This window comes from Lissotriton helveticus, chromosome 5_1 (assembly GCF_964261635.1).
Source record: "Lissotriton helveticus chromosome 5_1, aLisHel1.1, whole genome shotgun sequence".
Lineage (NCBI taxonomy): Eukaryota > Metazoa > Chordata > Amphibia > Caudata > Salamandridae > Lissotriton > Lissotriton helveticus.
The window spans coordinates 2,030,369,613-2,030,389,189 of record NC_136065.1 but is presented as its reverse complement, the minus strand read 5'-3'; positions in this window follow the sequence as shown (position 1 = coordinate 2,030,389,189).

Genomic DNA, 19,577 nt, shown 5'->3' with positions numbered 1-19,577 from the left:
GCGGGTCTGCATTCGCCTTCTTCAAGACAGGGGTGACTACCGCCTGCTTCCATGATAAGGAGACCGTTCCAGAGGATAACGACGCGTTAACCAATGAAAGAAGTCGGGGCACGGCACCAAGGGGAGAATAGCCTGATTTGTTCAGGCTTCAACGAATCCAAAGGAGAGCCCAATTTGATCCTGAGGCTCAGCATGTCAAAGGCCTCCGTAGACATAGCCGGCCAGGAGGTCAAGGTCTCACAAGCCCGGGAGCTAGAGCCAACTGGCTCAGAAACGAGCAGAGAAGTGTCAAATCCCCGGTAGATAGTCTGCACTTTCTCTAAAAAGAAAGACGCAAGGCTTTCACAATGTGCGTCGGTGCGGATTTCAGCCGACGAGGCCCTTTTATTCAGAAGGTCTTTGAGGACTTTAAAAATTAGCTTTGAGGGGTTGGTACTGGTTTGGAATTCCTGGGCGTAGAATGCGGCACGAGTTCTGCAAATTGCCCTATGATAGGTCTTAAGTTTGGCAAAATAAAAGGACTTCATACCAGAATCATAAGACTTCCTCCATTCTCTCTCCGCTTTCCGGCAAGTTTTTTTAAGCTCGGCAAGAGAGTCGTTATACCACGGGCTCGGTTCTTTAGAATGACATTTTGACCAGCGCATTGGTATGAGGGAGTCAAGGGCACCCGAAATCCAATTGCAGAACAGTTCGTAACCTTGCTCCACATTCTCGATAGAGCCCAGGGGTTCCATCTCCAGTATCCTATTAAACTCCTCTAATTTAAGCTTATGCCACTGCCTTTTAAAAATCAATCTATCCACCGATTTGAATGGTAAGTCATCGATGGGGCAGAGCACTTCCACCAACAAATGGTCCGACCAACCCATCGGAATCGGGTTAGACACCTTCGCCCTCTCAAGGGTGGTAAAGAAGGGGTCAAGAATGTGTCCCCCCACATGAGTGGGAAGTGTAACGAGTTGAACCAGTTGCAGTGCTTCAAGGTCCGCGAGCAGTGTGTCTATAGCCGTGGACACCCTACAATCAAAATGGATATTGAGATCGCCTGTGATGCTAAAATTCGCACAGCTAGGCGCAACAGAACTTACCATGTCGGCAAGAGCGGCCTTAAAAGCTGTGTCGTTGCCTGGAGGGCGGTAGATGAGGATACCGCTGAACGTAAAATGATGACTAAAGGCCACTTTGAAAAGGGCACTCTCACAGGCTGGCAGGTCAAGAGATTTCCATTCCGAGGGGAAGCACGATTTTACTGCCATGGCGATGCCACCTCCTCTCGTGGGACGATTCAGCGTGAACACCGTATAGTCCGATGGAAAAGTAAGATTGAGGATAGCGGTATCCGAATCCTGAAGCCATGTTTCTGTGAGGAAGAGTAAATCGGGCGAATCCTTTTCAATGAGGTCATGCACAGATTGGTGATGCTTGACCAGTGACCTCACATTGAGGTTCCAAATCCGAAGCACACGACCCGCGGTGTTATTGCGCGTGGTCGGGACTGTCTCTTCTAGAGAGCGAATCATGGCCGGTTTGTCTAGGGACCAGCCTTTACAGGCACAGATATATGGGCCGGATAAGGGGTCCACCGGATGGTACTGACAGACATCTATTCTGTCACCAATAGACAGCAGCTCAACTCGAGAATACCTGAGTAACGGTAGGGCCTGCATGCTGGTGATCGAGCTATGTGGCCAGAGCCCTGCCGCCCCTCGCGCTTCCTCGTCGCTGACGGGCGCAGACGGGCAGGACTCTGGCACGACTCCGGCAACGCGACGGCGTCCCTGCTGCGCGTTCCCGCTGCGCGGGGGAAGCGACTTTAAATAGGCGTCCCGCGATGTTTCCAGAGCGCTACAACGCTCAAAATGGCGCTTGCCGATGTAAGACCCTAATCCTGATCCAAGATGGCGCCCACAGAACACCAGCCCCGGGAACCGGACCCGCCCAAATGGCGGTGAGGCAACAGAATTATATGCGGTAAGTGGACTCCAATAGAAGCAGGGTGAAAACCACAAAATAAAGAAAAGCAAATAGCAAAACAGGGAATCTTAAAATATGCGCGAGCGCGGCAGCGATCAGCGCAGCCGCGTGGTACCTTGTCCAGGCTACCGATGAAAGTGAGACCGCCTTAAGTAGGCGTCCCGCGATGTTTCCAGAGCGCTACAACGCTCAAAATGGCGCTCGCCGATGTAAGACCCTAATCCTGATCCAAGATGGCGCCCACAGAACACCAGCCCCGGGAACCGGACCCGCCCAAATGGCGGTGAGGCAACAGAATTATATGCGGTAAGTGGACTCCAATAAAAGCAGGGTGAAAACCACAAAATAAAGAAAAGCAAATAGCAAAACAGGGAATCTTAAAATATGCGCGAGCGCGGCAGCGATCAGCGCAGCCGCGTGGTACCTTGTCCAGGCTACCGATGAAAGTGAGACCGCCTTAAGTAGGCGTCCCGCGATGTTTCCAGAGCGCTACAACGCTCAAAATGGCGCTCGCCGATGTAAGACCCTAATCCTGATCCAAGATGGCGCCCACAGAACACCAGCCCCGGGAACCGGACCCGCCCAAATGGCGGTGAGGCAACAGAATTATATGCGGTAAGTGGACTCCAATAAAAGCAGGGTGAAAACCACAAAATAAAGAAAAGCAAATAGCAAAACAGGGAATCTTAAAATATGCGCGAGCGCGGCAGCGATCAGCGCAGCCGCGTGGTACCTTGTCCAGGCTACCGATGAAAGTGAGACCGCCTTAAGTAGGCATCCCGCGATGTTTCCAGAGCGCTACAACGCTCAAAATGGCGCTCGCCGATGTAAGACCCTAATCCTGATCCAAGATGGCACCCACAGAACACCAGCCCCGGGAACCGGACCCGTCCAAATGGCGATGAGGCAACAGAATTATATGCGGTAAGTGGACTCCAATAGAAGCAGGGTGAAAACCACAAAATAAAGAAAAGCAAATAGCAAAACAGGGAATCTTAAAATATGCGCGAGCGAGGCAGCGATCAGGGCAGCCGCGTGGTACCTTGTCCAGCGTCTATAGTGTCGAAATATGGAGATATTTACATGCCCTTGTCTGATGTGGTGTACATTTCATGCATCCAGTATTACATTTCATTCTTTCCAGGTTATCGGCATAGGAAGGAATGAATCCTCAAAAGGCTCTTTATCCCATCTATTGTAAAATATTGTGACAAAAGTAACGTGCTGTCAAGACATGGCACATCTGATCTTGTACTGAGCCTGTGGCATGACAGCAATTGAATGATGGCCAAGGTTTACCACTTTACATACATTGTAAACTTGTTGACCAATCCATGGGTACAGACACAATTATGTACCTATATATGGCCTGTATGGAGATGATCATCATACTTCTGCCTATGGAGTAGGTATAGCACAGTCTATTCAATCTTACCTTTGCTAATAGACCCATGTACAGCTGATAACCTAGATGTAGGTATGTGTGTATTCAATCAAAGCTGGTAGATATATGTTGGCTATTGGAGCAAGTGACATAGCTGTGATTGTAATTGTAACTAATTATTATCTTGTTATGTGTACTGAGTCAGCCTATGACTGAGATTTGTTGTTAACTTTTTCAACAGACTACATGACACCAGCTGAGCTGCAAAAGTTCACTTGAGAAGGGTTGCCAACTCATACAGAGCCATGGAACGTCAGTTCCTGGCCCAAAAAAGTAAAGGGGCAGTGGCCAATGTGCCCCAGGGGACTACTAATGACCAGCCACGCAAGTGTTACCAGTCACAGCAATATCGCAACTGGACCATCCCATGCATCAAACCATAGGTCACCATGCCACCCGCACAACAGTCAACAGTGGCTCAAAGCTCTTTTGAACAGGACATGAGGAGGGAGCATTCAGACGTTGTTAGAACTGGCTATTTCTGGTAGGCTAAGGCTGACGCCAAAGCCAGGCAGAAACCACCATTCTAGTCAGGGCAAGGGAGTCAACGCCAAGATAACCCCTGCTCACCCCCTTGGTAGCTTGACACGAGCAGTAAGGCTAAACTCGGAGGCAATGTGTAAAGCATTTGCGCCAGCACACAACAGCAACAACATCCTAGCCACACCACAAAAGGAACTCCACACAATGTTATATAAAAATAACTTCTGTATTGTCAAAATCACATCAGATAGAAATCACACATGTACATTGTGCCAACTGGCACGGGCAATATTCACAAGGGATTATTCACAAGACAGGGCCACATGGGCCACTGTCAGAATCAACACTTTTATATAGAAATAGAAATACTGTCAGAAATTAGAATAAAAGGATATAAAATCACTGTAGCACAAATTAGCAAGAATAGCACACAACCAGTAACTACTGGTAACAGGTAGGTACCACCTACGCAACCCTAACCACCTTAGGAGAATGTCACGCAGGGGACCAGGACCTCACTAGGACCACCTGTACTGGAAAGAACAACCACCTAAGAATAAAATACATTTAGGGGTATAAGCAAGAACACTTACACATGATGCATAAAAGCATTCAGAGGTGCAACACAGGAAAAACACATGATGAATAAAAACACATTCAGAGGTGTAAGGAAAGAAAACACATGATGCATAAAAACATTCAGGGGTGAAATAACACAACTCAATAGCGCAAAAACACATGATGCATGAAAACACATTCAGAGGTGAAATAAAACCACACAATTGCGCAAAAATTACATAAGCCACCACCAGTGGCAGTCCCTAGGCCAGCTGGCCTTGATGGGGCTAGGACGCCCTGTGTCCCAAAGTCAGGGGCCTAAACGTGGCAGCTGCCCACGAAGTGCTGGGCAGCTGTGATGATGGGGCCAACGTGGGAGCCTCTCAGGGCTCTAAACAACAGAATGGCCCTCTGAGCCTCTCTCAGGGCTCTAGACATCATGTGGGCGGTGAGCCCTTCTGGACTCTAAATATCAAATGCCCCCAAGAGCCTCACTGGGCTCCAAATAATGTAAATGTGGCCACGAGCCTCTCTGGGCTCCTATGTGAAGCAATGCGTCCACGAGCCTCTCTCAGTAAATAAAACTGCCCACGAGCCTCTCTCAGGCTCTCAGTAAATACAACTGCCCATGAGCCTCTCTCAGGCTCTCAGTAAATAAAAATGCCCCCGGAGCCTCTGAGCAAATGTCCCCAGGAGCCCTCTGAGCCTCGCTGGGCTCGCAATGGCCAAATGCTCCCCAGAGCCTCTCTGGCTCTCCAACAAAAATGCCCAGGTGAGCCTCGTGGACTCTGATTCACCGAACTGCCCCTGTGGGTGTTGTAGCCGTGTGAGAACCTCGCAGGTTCTAACAAAACAAATCCCTCAGGCACTCACGGAGCTCCCCCAGCCCTTTGCACTCACCGGGCTGCTCTGGGGACTCCGCTTCTCCTCTCAGCCTTCCTCGAGTGTGATGGGGGCTGGTGCCGGTCGCGCTGGCACCGCGGGCGGGGCTCCTCTCCTCAGGGGCCTCGCTGGCGGCCGCTCCTCTGCTGGGGCACTCCGGGGCTCTCCTCGCAGGCCGGAGTCTTCTCTGCTGGGCTCTCTCCTCGGTGCGGGGCTCTTCCCTCCTCATGGGAGCCCTGCAAGCACCGGTAGCCCTCCTCCTCTCGTCCACACGTCCCCGGGCGTCTTCTCTGCTTTTGCCTGGCTTCCTGCCTCGGGTGTCCGCCAATGACAGCGCGGCCCCGAGCAGGGAGGCGGGCACTTCCGGGTCACACTAGGCAGCGGCCCGGCAACGTTTCAAAATACTCCGGGGCTGCGGCGGTGAACTCGGTGCTCCCTCTAATTTAAATATAAGGCGAGGTGGGCACTCGCTCAAGCCAAAAACAGCGCACGGTCCCTGGCAGGGTGGGCACCTGCCAGGGGACATTAAAATCGGCATGGGCAGCCGAAAAAGGGAAAGTAAAGCGCTCCCAGCGCTGGGGTGAAGGCATAGCGCTCCCAAGCGCTATAAGACAAATACAGCGCTCCCAACGCTAGAAGGATAATAAAGCGCTCTCTCAGCGCTAGATGCAAATAAAGCGCTCCCTCAGCGCTACAGGAACAACCAGTCCAGCAAAGTCCTTCAGGAGTCCACGACCTCAGCAGTCCAGGACATAAGGTGGAGCACAGCAGCTCCCAGAGAAGGAAAGTCCAGCAGGTGTCCAGGGGCTGAGCAGGGCCCAGGGATTCCCCTGGGCCCAAGCAGCAGCACGCCCTGGAAGGATTCAAGTTAGAAACAAGAACATTTTTAGAGTGTCACAGCACCCTTTTCATACCCAAAATCCTTTGTCTAGCAGGGTGCAGGCAGTGTGAGAACCAGCTAGAACTGGTTATAGGGAATTCCTTTCACTGGCCAGGCTAGGGACATCAGACGCACCCCAGGGGGTGGAGCCAGCATTGTGTGGGGAAAACCCAGCCTCACTCAGGACCCTCAAACCAGACGGTCAATCCACAAGCAGGCCCAGGCTCCCTCCTCCCCTCACATCAGCATGCTAAACACTCAATTCACCACCGGGTAGACCCTCCCAGACTCTTGGAGCCAGGCTCACCAGCCAGCCTCAGTCATTCACACGCCAGACACAAATTACACAAATATGCCAACTTCTAAAAGTGGCACTTCTACACTAGACACAATCATGCCGCATATACCATTGCGCAGCATTCAATCTCACGAGTTCGTACATACCAAACTCAACCCTGCACTCCCTACACATCAGGAACTACCATGGGCATACATATTCCCCATTCATTCCTATGGGAGGGCAGGTCACTCACCACACATACACAGAGAGCTCACGCACTTTACACTGTACCACAGTGAAAAAGTGCGCAAAGGCCTAAAATCACCAACACCAGGTTCCAGAAACAAGCTAGGAAAAAGCAAAACGTTTCGTGGGTGAACCTGCCAAAAGGGCCAGGTCCAACACAACCCCCTTCCAGCCAAAACGCAGGGTAGACCAATCACTCCACTGATGGGCTTCCCTGCTTTGGACGACAAAACACGGACACAGGCCCGCACGGCAGAGACACCCTCCGGTTTTTCGCCACTCTGAACCCACATGTACTTCTCTCAGCAAGGCTCTCTGCCACAACTAGGATACCCCACTGGTACTCTCTAATCATCCACGGCCAGGACCAGGCCCTAGGCCATCCAAATGTCACAGGTCCTAACCAACCCACAGAGTGGGGGGCAGTAACCCCTGGCACACAATAGCCGTTCTCCACTCTTCCTCTAAGTGTAGCTACAACTATCACTGATCCTTCAACCCAGGGACCACACCCTCAGGCTGACCAGAGGTCACGGGCAAGAATGCCCCACCCTACCTCTACTTCTGGGGTTTCCGCACCCTCACAGGGAAGCACTCACCAGAACACAACTCTCCTACCAGATCGGACCTCACTCCATCACTGGCCTACCACCTGGAAACTATTTCACTCCTGAGGTACAAAGCACACAGCACAGTCCCTCTTCAAGCAGGTGGGGGGACACAGCACACAGCAAAATCCCCTTTCCTCCACCTTAGCGGAAACAATGAACTGCAGGTGAGCCCCAGATCACACAGCAAGGGCAGCCCCCTCAGTCTCTTCAGCTGATCCACTTTGGTAGAGATTCCTCTTGACCTGGAAGCTTCCTAATCTCCCAACCTAGGATCTAAACCTTGAGGTTCTACCAGGGTCAGAAGTACACCGTCCCTCTGCACCCCCTTCCAGAGTTCTGCACCCTCCACTTAGGAGCGGTACTACCCAACACCAGGTCCGCCGGAGTTCTGGTTACAGACACTCCCTGTCCTCTAGACACAGGAAGATCCTCCTCAAATGACCTGTAAGTACAGCCTAGTCCCCTGACCTGGCGCTCCCTTAGGGAACCCTCCAGGCCCTGAGATAGGGTTTCGGGCCAACGTGGGACATACCGTCCCAAACTCACTCCGCCTCCACTGAGACAGGGCGTGAGCCCCTACACCCCTACCATCCTACTGGGACCTAGCTGGGCTACACATGAATCTCGTCACCTACACAGGATCATCAGATACACAAGCCACCACTTTTAGAATCACTCCCTAATGTATCTGCAAGACATCTAGCACACCGCCAGAAATCCACCTTCTTATCCAGTGCCTCAACAGGACCTCCTGCACACCACCAGAGGTACACCTCCTGTGCAAGCTCCTTTAAAAAAACTCACACCAACTCCTCCAGTTCAACACACCACTCATCCACACACTCCCCCTCCAGACTGGTGAGACAGTTCCTCACTGCCCCTGACTCTCAACCTGTACCCCTCTTACTGAGCACCAGGCACCATACTCTGGAACTGGGAATGGGACTTCAAGCACTGGACACATTTAAGCTGCCACCACTGGATCCTACCATGCTGGGGAATCCAGACACACACACTACACTCAGGCGATAGCCACCCTCCTGAGCTAGTCATTTCTCCTCCACACTCCCTCTCTTCCATCTACCCACACAGGGATTGGGCACTGGACCCAGCAAGGGATTCCTAATCTATGGGAACCTCCCCCTCTACTGGCGTCCCGCCCTGTCATTTTCTCTCATCTGCCACTAAACATAAAGCGCAGATACACCATCTGAAAATGACACTCTTGAGGAAAAACAAAATCAATAACAATAATCCCAAACATGTGACTATCTAAAAAAAAATTGCATAGTTTTGTAATGTAGCCAGCTGTCGCTGTGGCACTGCGCAAACACAAGTCCTAATCCGCACCGCTGACCACCAATGTTAGAACTGGCTATTTCTGGTAGGCTAAGGCTGACGCCAAAGCCAGGCAGAAACCACCATTCTAGTCAGGGCAAGAGAGTCACACGCCAAGATAACTCCTGCTCACCCCCTTGGTAGCTTGGCACGAGCAGTAAGGCTAAACTCGGAGGCAATGTGTAAAGCATTTGCGCCGGCACACAACAGCAACAACATCCTAGGCACACCACAAAAGGAACTCCACAAGGTTATATAAAAATAACTTCTGTATTGTCAAAATCACATCAGATAGAAATCACACATGTACATTGTGCCAACTGGCACGGGCAATATTCACAAGGGATTATTCACAAGACAGGGCCACATGGGCCACTGTCAGAATCAACACTTTTAAATAGAAATAGAAATACTGTCAGAAATTAGAATAAAAGAATATAAAATCACTGTAGCACAAATTAGCAAGAATAGCACACAACCAGTAACTACTGGTAACCTACGCAACCCTAACCACCTTAGGAGAATGTCACGCAGGGGACCAGGACCTCACTAGGACCACCTGTACTGGAAAGAACAACCACCTAAGAATAAAATACATTTAGGGGTATAAGCAAGAACACTTACACATGATGCATAAAAACATTCAGAGGTGCAACACAGGAAAAACACATGATGAATAAAAACACATTCAGAGGTGTAAGGAAAGAAAACACATGATGCATAAAACATTCAGAGCTGTAAGAACAAGGGAGACACATGATGCATAAAAACATTCAGAGGTGCCAGAACACAACTCAATAGCGCAAAAACACATGATGCATGAAAACACATTCAGAGGTGAAATAAAACCAAACAATTGCGCAAAAATTACATAAGCCACCACCTGTGGCAGTCCCTTGGCCAGCTGGCCTTGATGGGGCTAGGACGCCCTGTGTCCCAAAGTCAGGGGCCTAAACGTGGCAGCTGCCCACGCAGTGCTGGGCAGCTGTGATGATGGGGCCAACGTGGGAGCCTCTCAGGGCTCTAAACAACAGAATGGCCCTCTGAGCCTCTCTCAGGGCTCTAAACATCATGTGGGCAGTGAGCCCTTCTGGACTCTAAATATCAAATGCCCCCAAGAGCTTCACTGGGCTCCAAATAATGTAAATGTGGCCACGAGCCTCTCTGGGCTCCTATGTGAAGCAATGCGTCCACGAGCCTCTCTCAGTAAATAAAACTGCCCACGAGCCTCTCTCAGTAAATAAAACTGCCCATGAGCCTCTCTCAGGCTCTCAGTAAATAAAAATGCCCCCGGAGCCTCTGACCAAATGTCCCTAGGAGCCCTCTGAGCCTCGCTGGGCTCGCAATGGCCAAATGCTCCCAAGAGCCTCTCTGGCTCTCCAACAAAAATGCCCGGGTGAGCCTCGTGGACTCTGATTCACCGAACTGCCGCCGTGGGTGTTGTAGCCATGTGAGAACCTCGCAGGTTCTAACAAAACAAATCCCTCAAGGCACTCACGGAGCTCCCTCAGCCCTTTGCACTCACCGGGCTGCTTGGGGACTCCGCTTCTCCTCTCAACCTTCCTCGAGTGTGGTGGGGGCTGGCACCGGTCACGCTGGTACCGCGGGCGGGGCTCCTCTCCTCCGGGGCCTTGCTGGCGGCCGCTCCTCTGCTGGGGCACTCCGGGGCTCTCCTCGCAGGCCGGAGTCTTCTCTGCTGGGCTCTCTCCTCGGTGCAGGGCTCTCCCCTCCTCATGGGAGCCCTGCAAGCACCGGTAGCCCTCCTCCTCTCGTCCACACGTCCCCGGGCGTCTTCTCTGCTTTTGCCTGGCTTCCTGCCTCAGGTGTCCGCCAATGACAGCGCGGCCCCGAGCAGGGAGGCGGGCACTTCCGGGTCGCACTAAGCAGCGGCCCGGCAACGTTTCAAAATACTCCGGGGCTGCGGCGGTGAACTCGGTGCTCCCTCTAATTTAAATATAAGGCGAGGTGGGCAGTCGCTCGAGCAAAAACAGCGCAAGGTCCCTGGCAGGGTGGGCACCTGCCAGGGGACGTTAAAATCTGCGTGGGCAGCCGAAAAAGGGAAAGTAAAGCGCTCCCAGCGCTGGGGTGAAGGCACAGCGCTCCCAAGCGCTATAAGACAAATACACCGCTCCCAACGCTAGAAGGATAATAAAGCGCTCTCAGCGCTAGATGCAAATAAAGCGCTCCCTCAGCGCTACAGGAATAACCAGTCCAGCAAAGTCCTTCAGGAGTCCAGGACCTCAGCAGTCCAGGACATAAGGTGGAGCACAGCAGCTCCCAGAGAAGGAAAGTCCAGCAGGTGTCCAGGGGCAAGCAGCAGCACGCCCCTGGCAGGATTCAAGTTAGAAACATGAACATTTTCAGAGTGTCACAGCACCCTTTTTATACCCAAAATCCTTTGTCTAGCAGGGTGCAGGCAGTGTGAGAATCAGCTAGAACTGGTTATAGGGAATTCCTTTCACTGGCCAGGCTAGGGACATCAGACGCACCCCAGGGGGTGGAGCCAGCATTGTGTGGGGAAAACCCAGCCTCACTCAGGACCCTCAAACCAGACGGTCAATCCACAAGCAGGCCCAGGCTCACTCCTCCCCTCACATAAGCATGCTAAACACTCCATTCACCACCGGGGCAGACCCTCCCAGACTCTTGGAGCCAGGCTCACCAGCCAGCCTCAGTCAATCACACGCCAGACACAAATTACACAAATATGCCAACTTCTAAAAGTGGCACTTCTACACTAGACACAATCATGCCGCATATACCATTGCGCAGCATTCAATCTCACGAGTTCGTACATACCAAACTCGACCCTGCACTCCCCACACATCAGGAACTACCATGGGCATACATATTCCCCATTCATCCATCCCTCACCACACATACACAGAGAGCTCACGCACTTTACACTGTACCACAGTGAAAAAGTGCGCAAAGGCCTAAAATCACCAACACCAGGTTCCAGAAACAGGCTAGGAAAAAGCAAAAAGTTTCGGGGTGAACCTGCCAAAAGGCCCAGGTCCAACAGACGTACATTTAAGATTGGCTGTCCTGGAAAAGAAATGGACAAGACCCTTTCCCTTCTTCAGGACATTAAACAAGCAGTGGAGCAGGGCAAACGATAGGGGACACCATGTCCCAAACACCGATTTCAAGCTTGTGGCGAGGCACCCTTACTTTTAATGTAGTGTGTAGGATAGTCCAGCTTAGTATTCGTTAAGGATAGAGTTAAGTTAGTGTATATGGGGGGTGGGGGGTTCATAAGGGTGGGTTTTATTACTTTTCATTTTATACTTATCTGGAGGGTTGATTTGTATTTCATGCATAAAACAAATCAAAACAATCATAAAAATATAAAATACAATAAAATATATATTTGTTTAGCTTACATGTTTAGGTAGTATTTGTTACGGTATAGTCATATTAGTCCTGTTTTCTGATGTGCCTTAAGGGGAGTGGAGGGTTGATGTGTTGTGTTAAGTATGTAGATTAAGTTAAACTAGATTAGATTTAGATTTAGATTAGGTTAGATAGGATAAAGTAGTGTAGAGTAAGTTAGGATAGTTCCTTAGAATGGGTTAGATAAGTATAGGTTGAGTATTTTTTAAGTTTTCAATAAGACTTCTACGTTTGAACATTGTGGTGTAAGTATTCTTCACTTCAAACAGCTTTATTCAATCTTTGTAAACAGACCATAAAAGCACAAAGATACATTTAAAATGTTCAAGTCAATAAATATTCGTATATACATTGGTTAAAACAAGTATTAAACAGATTTGCTGTGATCCAGATAAAACCTTTAAAATCAGTTATATAAAAGATGAACAGTTCATAATTAAAGTTACAGAGTGCTACTGAGATCTGTGCCCACCTTTTTCCTCTTCCTAAAGCAGGCCCATAGATATGAGGCGACACAGAAGCAAACAAATGGGTCTTGTAGGGCTTTTAAAAAATGCATTGCGACCCGACATTGCCTAAATTTGTGATACCTCAAAATTGATAGTATAAACAATTTCCTTCCCTCAGAATAATTTTGACAAAATAATAGGATATGCAGATCTGTCTGCGCAACAAGGTTATTACAGGGGCAGGGGTCAAGGTCTGCTAACCTATGTTTATTTTGTGGGTATCCCAGGAATAACGGGATCATGTTTAATGTGAAGTGTAATAATATAAAGCTGTGCTGTGCATTGTTTATACATGCTAAATAATGGAAACCACCTCCTGGTCTTAATGGGGCCAGGTCAAACGCAATGGTAGAATGATGGATCCGTTTTTTTTTGCCTTACGGGCCTATTCTACTCTTTGGGAATATAGATCTATTAACCGTTTCTTCGTAATCTCCTTAGAGAAAACCGGGTCCTGAAAGAGTTTTACCATCCCTATAGCTTTTATTACAATTTATACATGATTTAGCCACCCAATTATTTTATAATTATCTAAATTACAGCATTCCCTTATAATGGTTTGTGTCAAGTCGACTGTAGTTCTCTGCCATATTGATAGCCACAAGAGGACCGGGGTAATGCTTATGGTGTCACTCAAAAGAGGAAGCACTAGTTCAAGATATAAGATATGATTTGGAGCCGATTCAGGTAAAGACACACGATTTTTAAAAACGGAGTCTTCCGTTTGCTGTAACAGGCCAACGTTGGCCATGCCCCAAACACCTTCTCCGTATGTTACTGCTGATTTTATTTTAGCTTGGTAAATGTTTTTAATTACATCCAATTAGCTTTCCCCCAACTTTTTGTGAATGTCGTTTCTTGTTTCTTACCTTCATTCTCTCCTGCCACAATTATGAATGATTTTGCTTCATTGACTTTTAAGTCAAGGGAAGCCATAAAATGGCCTAAGCTTTAAGGAGGATCCCTTTTTTTTGGCACTATAACTTGAGGAGGACGTAGCACCTCTTCTGCTCTTTTGAGCATTACCTCTTCACTCCCTTGTGTTACTTTGATACAACGACAGCGTGCAGCTGTGGGAACGATCCAGTATTTCTGGCTATTAAGTATCGGAAATATTATCAATACTATAGGAAGTAATTGAACCCTTTAGAATCTCAGACACAATCATAACACACACTTCTATTACCTTTATTTTTCAAGTACCAGAGTCCCAATAGTTTGTCCTGGCTTCCATTAACCCCTTTGAGGGGTTAAATAACCTTGAACCCGGTCCAAATAATGGGGATTGGGATGAGTTGGCAACTTTAAGGAGAACTCAGATCAAAACAGCACTCCATGGTTTGCTGATGACATGGTATTTCAGGGCGAACGCAACACCACGGGGCCTAATCGTCGGCAATGAACCCTTCATATTCCAGCACAATAAGATGTTCAAGAAGGATTGGTCATTGATATCATGGCATTGTACCCATGACTGGCTCATCCTAATCATCAAAACGGCAACACGGTTGACCCAGGAACTCAAGATTTAGATCCAGGCTTTGGAAGTACAAATGAAGAGTTACCAGTTCCCAAATGTTCTCAAAAAACGCCTGGAAGAATTAAACGAGCAAATGAACGAATTTGAGATAACACTAAAACAAAGCAAATACAACAAGCTGAAGAAAGACACAGCGCGTTTCAATCACAAAAAAGTGTACCCATACATTTGTGATGACTACGTATCTAGGAACTCAAACCAAGATCAGAGCTCAGAAGGAGATGCATCGGACTCCGGGTCGAATAGTTACAGTTCCAGCAGAAGTAGAGGCCCAAGATACCAACGAGGGGGAGGACAACACCAAAGACCCCTCAACAGAGGACTAAGAGGATGGGGGAACTATCAAGGGCCACCAGCATCACGGCCATATCCCTACCCAAATTTTTCCCCCACGACAGGAGTATGACTATAATTATTATGGACCACTGCCTTTTTTTAGAGGCATGCCCTGGACCACGAAGGGGTCGGAACCGGAGGGGCAGCAATGTCCACTGGTCAACCACAGAAGACGAGGCATCACATTTCTCCACCAGGAGCATGACAGGCGCACTGCCCAACCATCAACGAGCCGGAAGATAACCTAGTGGTCAACCTAACAGACCATGAATTGACACAAGCACAGAGGATTATCCTAGAACAATGTTTGGGTTTTGTTCCAACCAACAACCTGGACAGATTCAAACTCTGTGCCGAAATGAAGGAATTCATTCGAAAACTCAAGTTACGCACTTTCTTTAAATAAAAAGAACCATCTGAGGAAGATCGAGAGGACACAGGACTACGAGTAAAATCCTCCTTGACCCCTCCTGATTCAAGACTCCCTATCAAACTACTAACTTTCAAGAAAGTGGTGATGAAGGAAGTGGAGAACATCAACACCATGAATAACCATACCTTCCATAACACAACCAAGAAAGAAAAAGAAGCAATATGACAACTCTCATTCAACAGTGACATAGTGATCAAGCCAGCAGACAAAGGCGGGGCAATTGTCATACAAACCACCAGTGCCTATGACAACGAATGCAGAAGACTGCTTGAAGACCGCAGGAACCATGAAGATCTACGAGAAGACCCCACATAATCCATCAGGATTCGGGTAGCCTCCACGGTGTGTTGATCAAAGCAGATTTTCCCCAGATATCCTCAAACACTGCTTTGGCGTTAGTCGCCTCTAATTCAATCGTAACTATCAAATAAAGAGGCGGGCGCTGGAAATTGGAAAGCAGGAAACTGATTTATTCTTCGAAGGAAAGCGCATCAGATCAGACAAGCAGGGCGTCGTCTCAAGGTGCTCCAACTGCATCTCTGTGGCCTGGCCTTTTATACATGGGTTTATTTCTTTATTACAGTGTAACACATTCCTGACGTTTCTTTGATGCATTATAAAGCATCTTTGGAATCCCCGCTTCAGGCCCGTTCCCACACATATCAACAGTACTGTACCCCCACCCCCGGTCTCAGTAGGTGATTGCTATCGCGCAGCTGGGCATTCCAGCAGGAGCTGAAATACACGCAATCGGTCGGATCTCATGGGGCTGTGGCATGGATTAATTCCGGCTCCTTTGATGAGAGGCAGAATCCTACTGTATGGGGCAATAAACTGTATCCGCAAGGGTTGGTTATGGCCTGGGATCGGATCGAGCAGCCAGGTGCAGGGGAGGAGATTGTCGAAGGGCCTGTTCGTGCGCAAGGGATGAAAGAGTATGGGGGCTCGGCACGGGAAGTAGCTCCGGGGCAGGGTCGCGCTGAGGATGCTTTAATGACTCTAGCATGTGTGCTTGGGGGCTGCCAGCGCGTGGGGGATGATTGCGAGGTCGGGGAGACGTGCAGGCGATCGGCAATGGTACGAACTGGCCATAGTGTCTAAAATGGCTGCCGCTTACGCGCTCGCAAAGGCCTAAGCTGGACAATATGACGCCGGTAATGTTCACATCGTAATCTAATATCTAACAGTCCTTCCTTTGAACATGCCTAGTCATCTTGTCAATGTATGTCAATGTTCATCATATTCTGTATCTCTTTGTCATACAATGCTTTCATGTTTTCAAATTTTGTGTCCAAAGTCTTAGGGCATATCGAGTTCATAAAAAGAGAGCATAAGGGCGGTATGCTTTGTATTCCTAAGCAGCAACCACATATTACAAAAACTGGCACCAATATTATTATCAACAGTTTCCAGCCCCAGTCTTTCAAAATGCTCCAAAACCAGCTTCCAAGTGTCCAATCTTCTTGTTCCCGATGGATCTCTGATGCCAGTCTATGAAGGTGTTCGATTGCCTTGTAGACGGAAGGTGAGTAGTCTGGGACGAAGGTGCAACAGCTGGCACCGATGATGCGGCATGCTCCTCCACGATCTCCCAGTACCACATCAAGCACAAGGCGGTTCTGCAAAGCCACAAGGCGGACCGCCTGCAGTTCAGCTGTGTTGTTGGTGAGGATGCCAGCCGTGATGTTCAGAGCTGTTTCGACTGCTTGGGTCAGATGCCGGATGGCTCGACTGTTTGCCATCGGACCCCCGCGGTGGAGATCTGCTTGCTCTATGTCTTTCGAGCGTTTCTGTCTGTGATAGGCTGCTGGTGCCACGTACGTTGGAGGAAGGACAAAAGCGATGTAGCATGTGCCCCCCCCAGCTTTTTGGAAGCCAGGTGTAAGCCTTTTTACCGTAGACAAAGTACATATTTGGTGATGCCACAAATGAAGGAGGGTCGATAGTGTTCAGAGTCCTTTTTATGGGGCAGGAGCTGTGGCCTACGATTTTCGTCCCATGGCCCTCAATGCAAACAAGGCCTGAGACGTTCCCCACAGATAGGGCCACAATCAGAGTTGCTGCAGTCCGCTTTCGTAGATATGAGAAGGTGGGTCGGGCTGGGTTGTTGAACACTTGCATTTCGATTCGTTCTTTTTTGGAATGTTCATTTGAAAGGTAGCGTTTGAGGTCAGAGGGCAAAAGGGAGCAGGGGTTTTTCCAGTTTTGTTCAGCCAGAACTCGTTGTAGAACTGTGTCATTGTCCTGTCGGATGTGGCATTGTCTTTGTAGCTCTCTTGCAGGAGCATTAGCCAGGCAAGGCAGGACGCACGAACAGAGAAGGGTGAAGGGATAAAGGGAATGGAGTGTTCAGTTGCATGTGGTAGCAGCCCACAGATCCAACAGTTTGTGGTATTAGCAGCAAGGTTGTGTTGATGCAGCAGTTGTACAAAGGAGTTGTTCCAAAATTCTTTGCATCGTTCTCGGAGATGGGGCGATAGTGAGACAAGATAATGTTCTTTCTTGGTGGTGGGCTGCATAGTGGGTGAAATTGTCTGGTGAGCAGGAGTGCTCTCTTCTATGATCCAGACTGTGGCCATCAGCAAGAGGCAGAGGAGGGATACGATGAAAAGTACAATTGTCTTTGTGCTATGCCGTTTGGCAGTCTTGGGGTCTTTACGATGGGTCTTCGGTCGTGCGGGATCTTCCATCACCTTCAAGAGGCTCGGTGACTGGTAGGACCACATACTTTGTCTGGCGTCTCTCCTGTTAGCCTTTGTAGTGTTAGCTACCGCTCTGAGATTTTTTACTTAGTTAGTGGTCTGCTTTGTCGAGGCACTCTCCTTTCGTCGCAAGTTGTACCCTTTCCTGGATGGCACAGTGGGATCGGGAAATTCTGCCAATTAGAGTGTCTCTGATCCTGCTTAACAAGTCAGGGTGGTCTGTCTTTGTTCAGGAGTTCTTCTTGGGTGTCCATGTCTTCATTCGTTGCCAGTGTTGGGGGTATTCTCTTGCAGTGATGTGCATGCAGCCAATTCTTCTTCCCTTCCACTCGAAGTGCAGTTCGGGTGGTGATCAAGACTTGCCAGGGGCCCGTCCACCTGGGTTCCAAACTCTTCGATCTCTGAAAGTTCTTGATCAGGATGAACTCACCAGGTTTGATGTCGTTTCCGGGGCCCCTGGATGCGCCTGGTATGGCTTGCTGCACCTGTTGGTGGATAACAGTTAGTTCTTTGGTAAGGTTATGCAAATAATCAGACATTAGGATGTCTGGGACATCGTGGATGGAAGTCGGCTTTGGCGTGGCCCAAATGTTCATTGGCCGGCCAAAGACAACCTCGTACGGAGTGAAGTGGTGTCTGGTTGGGGTGGTGCGTATTGATAGCAATGCCAGTGGGAGGGTGTCAGGCCATTTCAGTCCTGTGGTGGCAACTATCTTTGCTAGTTTTAGATTTAGTGTGGCGTTGTGCCTTTCTACAAGGCCTGCAGATTGGGGGTGGAAAACTGCGTGGAACCTTTGTTTTACTCCCAACCCTTTCAATATGAGTTGGATAACCTCGGCTACGAAGTGGGGGCCATTGTCGCTCCATAAAATTCAGCAAAGGCCATAGCGTGGGAAAAACTCTTTTAACAACACCTTTGCAGTAGTGGTGCCGGTGTTGTCGCGGGTGGGGTAAGCATCTACCCATTTGCTGAATGCACATACAATAACTAGGGCGTATTTCAGACCATGGCACCTTTCTACTAACTGTATGTAATCCATTTGGAGGACTTCAAATGGATGGTCGGGGACTCCAAATCCTCCCCGTGGTACTACTGTCCCTTTCCCTGGATTGTGTTGTAGGCATACCATGCATTGCTGAACTAGGCGTTTCGCTGAATCTGCTATCCTGTCATTATGCCATACTCTAGTGATTAGTTCGGTCATGGGGGCGGAACCTATGTGTGCCGGTAAGTGTGCCATGGTCAATATGGGGATCAAATATGCATTGGGTAACAGCCATTTGTCTTTGTCCTTCGTCCTCCAACAGCCTTCATCGTCTTTTAGTCCCACCCGAGCCCATTCAGTCAGTTCGTGTGGTGTACTCGTCAGTTGGATATCCCTAATAGTGGTCCTAGCATCTGTCCATTTCTCTGCTTGTGACCTGGTTACATACATTCGTGTCGTCGTTCTGTTTTCAGCTGTGGCTCGGGCAGTAACGTCAGCTAGTGCGTTTCCCTGTCCTATAATGTCCGTTACTTTCTTATGTGCTTGGCATTTGATTACTGCTAGTAGCTTGGGGAGGAGGACTGCTTCGGTCAAGGCGGAGACTAGATCTCCATGCAAGATCGGTGTGCCGTGTGAGGTCAGGAATCCTCTTTCCTTCTGAAGAAGTCCGAAGTGATGAACTACCCAATAGGCATACTGGCTGTCCGTGTAAATGTTTACTGTCGTCCCTGCTGCTAAGATACATGCTCGTTTGAGGGCAATCAGTTCTGCCGCCTGTGCGGATCGCTGAGCAATTCGGGCTGTTTCAATAATGGTTTGGGCTGTGGTGACGGCATATGCGGCGGAGGTGGTGCCATCGGGGAGTTTGATGCATGAGCCATCAACCCATAATTCTCCGTCAGGTTCTGGGAAAGCAGTGTCTCGGAGGTCTACTCCACTCTTTGTCTGTTCGTCGAGTAGCAACGAAGGCTAAATG